Here is a 6,000-nt window from a genome sequence, read left to right on the forward strand (position 1 = left end):
TACCACTGCACAGCACACGAATACGAAAACATATCAACCATTCCGCGAGCAGCTGACGTTTAATTAGAAAAATAAAAACGGTTTTCTGTAGATTTTTGAATTTTCTACGGAAAATCAATCTGCACGCGTCGCTTAGAATGTGAAGAACCTAAGTAAATCGTGATAGAAGTGTAACGGAGAGTGAAACTCGAAGAAAATTGTGAATTTTGTTCAGGATTCCCGGGTGTAAGGAAGTAAACAATCGCGGAAAGTTTCATCCCGTGGTAGAGAAATTAGCACGGTTTGTGAAATTAAAAGTGCGAGTGGGTAATTTTATAACGAAATTAGTTGTATTTATAAGTTCTGATGCTCTATTAGCAATTTGACGCCAATCAATGGCAGGTAAGTACAACATTTTGTTGAAAAAAAAAACCCGAATCTCTGGCGTATGTGATTGTGTGTGTGAGGAAGCCATCTTCACTGCCATGACAGGGATTCTGTCCTATATGTCCTTAATGTGATAAAGATCAGTTTTATATTTTAACATGAACGCCCTAGTTCAAAACTTACTTCTGCAATGATGTTTAATAAGATATTTTTGACATTTTTGTGCACATAAATGTGCTTGTATAAGTGCTATCTAGGAACCAAAATTGAAAGCAATGCTATGAGTACACGACACTGAAGACTACCTCAAAGTTGAGGTCGAAGTACGCGTATCTGTCAAAGGATTCAAATTTAAGCGGAATTAAATAATATAGTACTTAATTCGGTTTTTATTTTATTTGTTAATGACATGTAGGTTTTCAACTAAAAAATTTCTTTGTAGCAGTCCATAGACAATCGTTGAGTAGTAAATTCAATATAAAATTTTGGATAACACTCAAAACTTCATTTATAAAAAAAAAGTCTACTTAATTGCCTATAAAACAATTTTCAAAGCAAAGACATGTAATTTATCTGGTATGATTTCTTCTGTATAAAACTAGTGAAAGCTATTCCCAAACAAAAAAATAATGATTTTTGGCACCACTCAAAATTTATTTCACTAAAAATTACGATAAAACATTTGTTTTCATTGTGTTGTTTTAAAGCGAGTTTTAAAGCATTGACATGTAGTTTTTTAATTGCACAATAATGGTATCTATGTTTGGGCAGAGAGAGAAACTCTGGACAACACTGAAAAATTCTTTTACTTAATAAATTATAAAAATTTCGTTTTAGAAGCCGTTGGCATGTTAATCAGAATTAAAGTCAACGAAAAATAGTTTTTTTTTTCAGCATTAAATTAAGGTTGTTGGACATTTATCAGAAAGCCAAACCCCAGAACGATATTCCCCAGAATCGTTTTCGTTCATTCTCAAGCTATGAAAAAATAAAGTCAATTGGGTTTTATTCAGTTTTTCTTTTTAATATACGTTAAACATGATTTGCCAGACGCTTCGAATTGATATTATTATTGTTTATTAACTGAAAAATTTTGAAAGAGGGAAAAGCCCTTTTGAGTGATATCCTTTCGAAATCTCTCTCAAAAAGGCACAAAACTTCTTTATCTTTTCTAATAAAACGTTATAAAATAAATATTAAAACTACAGGCTCATTCGGAATGGATCCATCACAGAGCAGAATCATCTGGATAACAGACGCTTCGAATCCCAGGTTTAATTCACCCAGCCCAATATTATTTCGTCAATTCATTATTATGGATCCCAAGCAAAAAAAAACTGTTAGTTGAGTTCAAAAATACCGTAAAATTGAGTATTTGCGTTTTTTGTCTCATTTTTAGTCTAGATCATAGCTTCCCAAACTTGGAATTCGCGACCCCCCAACGTTTCGTCAGTTCGCTTTTTTCTTCATACTCATAATTGTCTTCAATCAAGACAACCTTGTAGAAATTTTTTTGACAATTTGTACCACAGAATATATATTAGTATTAGTTATCTGTCCAAGGTATCACACAACATTCAGCCTGCAAATATCTTATATAGACTGTTCTTCTTCTTGTAATGCTTTGAGAATCGCAATTGTGTTTCAATTTTATATTTATCTTCGAAGAACAAGTAGAATTTTTTGTGAAAGCCTTATATGGTAAGACTACGGCCCATACAAATTTCAAGATTTTGTATGAACAAAAAAACTCTAGGAGGAAAGAATGAGGTGTCCTGAAAATCGACAGTCCCTAATGTACTCTGACGCACTAACTTTAATCTTAGGCGGAAAACGTTATTCTTACATACGTTCTAACATGTTTTATTATTAGCTTTGGCCTAAGCTGTTGCAAAAATTTAATATTTTGTTGTTTTCGTGGATTATTCTGCCTTCTTTTGAGAAATTACTGTTCCTTTTGATTGCACTTTCAAAAAAGGGATGGGTTTTAGTGTTAGGGGGATTAGGGGCATAATGAACATACGGGGCGAAATGGACACCCCCTCAATATCTGAGAATATGCATACTTCATCAAAAGTTCATAAACTGCATGAAATCTGTATTGCATTTGAAATGTTGGACGGTATAAAATTTTAATTTTTGCTCCAATTTTCCATCAAAATTTGACTAAAAGTTTTTTTCAGTTTCAAATTGGCATATAAGCAAGGCCGTGGAAGAATCTAATTTTTGAGCAAAGTAATGAACCCAGAAAGCTTTTTTTAGCTATAATGATTAAGGGAGAGCTCATTTATATATCGGAACGATTGACAGTCATTAAATATATTGGAATCATTAAATTTCATGCAGGTGTTCATTTCGCCCCGATACCTTTTTACCAGCCTTGTTTTCGACCAAATTTTCTATCTCGCTTCTGACATATGATATGATTTTTATCATTATGAACAAATGTAGCACGTCGTACTAACATCAAACTTGAAAACTAGCCGGGGGTAAATTAAAAACATTGCCATTGTATGGTCTTAAAACGAACATTTGCTTAACGTGTCCATTATGCCCCTAATTCCCCTATATGTTTTATATTCTCAAAACAAATCAATGTTATTTGTTTTGTTGCTTTTATAGCATATTCTCCATTTTTTGACATTGACTGTTCTTCCTAGGTTTATTGTTTTTGACATATTAAAAATTACGAAACCGAATTATAGAACAGAAGTCCACTTCTCTTTTATGAAGTTCTAATTTTCAGAGTAGCTTCTGGGGATCCAAATGAACCAATTTGGCGTGTTACTAACTTGAGATTTATTCAAGTTGATATTTTCCATATATGAATGGACCATCGTAATAGGAACATTATTATTGCCTTGTATCAATATTATGTTGTGGGGGGAAAGCTTTAACTTTCGACCTAAAAGAATTGTACCAATTTTCGGTTTTTGATACAAAGTAGACCAAAATCGTCTGGATGGCTCAGAAACCAATGCTAGGTCGAAAACTGGTGCTCTTCCCCAATTCTATTGGTGTTAATTTACCTGGATTTAAGCAGTCCTAGAATCTTTTTTTTCTGAGGAATGTCCATATCTGGGGAATGGGATTTTGGGAAATGTCGTACAATTATAAATTTATAGTAGAAATCCAGTGATCAGCATTCTGTTAAAAAACAGAAATGCATATCAAAGTTAGAAATTGGATCAGCTTAGTAGAGCAACTTTCAAAATTTTTACAGCAATGGAACCAAACATTGAAAAGGCAGTCTATCTTAAGTTATTTAACTAAGGGCACTTCCTTGTTTTATCTGGAACGCGTTTTGGCGGAAATTCAGCAAAGCTATGATAATTTTAATTGTTTAAAAATTCCAATGAGCACGTTTGGATGATAATTTTTTTCTAATTGTACTCACTGTACTTAAAAATCAACTAAAAAAAATTTAAGCCTCTGGATCGAACCATAAACCCAATAACAAGTAGTTTTTCCGCCACAAATACAATAGTGGATGCCCAGGGAACATGTTTAGGGAAAAATGGAATTGTTTGATTGTAATATGAATTTTTATTATTAAAAAAAATCTACGAGAACCCCTGTTTTTAAAATCTGTTGTCAATATTTTCAGATTTGAAGATATGACATGCAGAATTTTTCTTGAATTTAAATTTAATGTCTTGTGAATATGTTTGGGTGGAAATCGATTTTTTTTAATACACCCTTAATTTATTTTACCTATAAGAACTACGAAAACCTATATTTCTAAACCTTTAACATGAGGGTCAACATTTACACAAAAACATATTATTTTTTCTACATGAATTTGCTTGTAGAAATCTGTCAAATATGTTTTTGTAGAGACCGAAAACTTTTTTCCGTTAAAAATTACGAAAATCTTACTTCTATCAACTGTCTATTATCTTTCATTCTAAATTTAATACGATGACATGTGACCATTTTCAATTCGAAAAAAATAAATGTCATCGCTTTCAGTGTTGATTTGTGGGCAAACAGATTTAAAGAGGAAGTTTCTTACATTTTAAAATAATGGGAGTTTTGAGTGCTATCTAAAGTTACTACCTATGCTCATGGATATCTTAGGATTGCTTTGAATGATGATTATCAAGCTCACGGGTTCAAAAACTAACCCATTTCTCGTGTTTTTAAATAAATGTAAAATATAATAAATAATCTATTTTTACTCAAGCATATGCCAATCTGCAATCAATGTTATGTCAAAAAAAAAAATACATGTTCGAAGCCAAGAATTTTGATTGACAGCAAACTGGTTGAAATATAAGTTTTTTCTTCATAGTTTTCAAAGTAAAACAAAATTTTGAGAGTTTTCAAAATAACCATTTCTGCTCAAACATGTTCAATGATTTTCTTCAATACTACTATATTTTTTGTTAAAAAAAAACTACAAGTCGCCGCTTCGAGTAAGGATTTACAGGGAGATATTTATATAAAATATGGTTAGGCTTAGTTTTTTGTGAAAAAGTTTTCTCTTCATTTTTTTTATATATGATCCCAAACATATGCACTAAACTTCTACAACAAAGTTGGTTACATGCAGTTTATTTCAATTATTATTTACTTGCAATTAATATCAAACCCTGTTTTTTGTGTTATCCTTATGTTTATCAAATAAAAGAAATTTAGAGTGTTATCCAATAATTATTTCTCTGATCATATGTATATATACACTGTTCTGGTAGACATGATCCGGTTGGGAATAATTACTACGAAATGGAAACGTTTCACTTCACTTTATTTCTGACTAATTGTGTACATTTCACTTAGCCCTATTTATAGTCCTCTATTCATCATTCCATGGAATGTTCTGGTAGCATATTGCATAAGCTATAGTGAATCTCCATCCCACAGCACAAACATATGTTACGAAAAGAGAATCAGTTTTCTGCAATAACGGATTGTACCCCGTTTGGCATAAAGTCGTTTGGCATAATGGCCGCGTGGCATAAAAGTCGTTTGGCATAACAGCCGTTTGGCATAATGATTGACTTAGAATGGATATCGGCATTTTAGAAGTTTTTACCGAGATCAACATCACCGAGCCCATAGCAAAATATTTTTGTAGGTTCTCAATAAGCGTGATGATTTTTCAGAGATATTCTAAGCTACAAATGTCAAAATTTGTAGTGACATTAGAGAGCATAACTAACTAAAACTTGTGACGGGTCTGGTGGAAGATCTTTTCGGAATAATAATTTTCTCCACATCCCAGAACATAGAGTATCTTTGAGCTTGTTGCGATATACATATTTGAAAATAGTAAATTGGCAAAGAAAGTTCGCAGTTATTAATAAAGGGAACGCTCATAGAATATTTCGCTGCAGATCAAGCTCTGTCCCGGTTTGGACATAAAACTTGATGAAAATTACTTGGTTAAAGAAGGGCAAATTTATAAGCAAAATCTTATTCCAAGATCTATAATTGCAGCATAATGCAAAAATAGCCTATACACGAGAGCAGATTATTTTTCGTTTAAAATGTTTATGACTCTAACGCAAAAAAAAAAACTTCTCACAGCATAACTCAAACGAACGAAAAGCGAGGTTTTCTCAATAGTGTAGTACAAAATACAACCGCGCGACAGTGTTACCATTCTAACAACACGTCTTGCAAGAATTG

Source organism: Aedes aegypti, chromosome 3 (assembly GCF_002204515.2).
Source record: "Aedes aegypti strain LVP_AGWG chromosome 3, AaegL5.0 Primary Assembly, whole genome shotgun sequence".
Classification (NCBI taxonomy): Eukaryota; Metazoa; Arthropoda; class Insecta; order Diptera; family Culicidae; genus Aedes; species Aedes aegypti.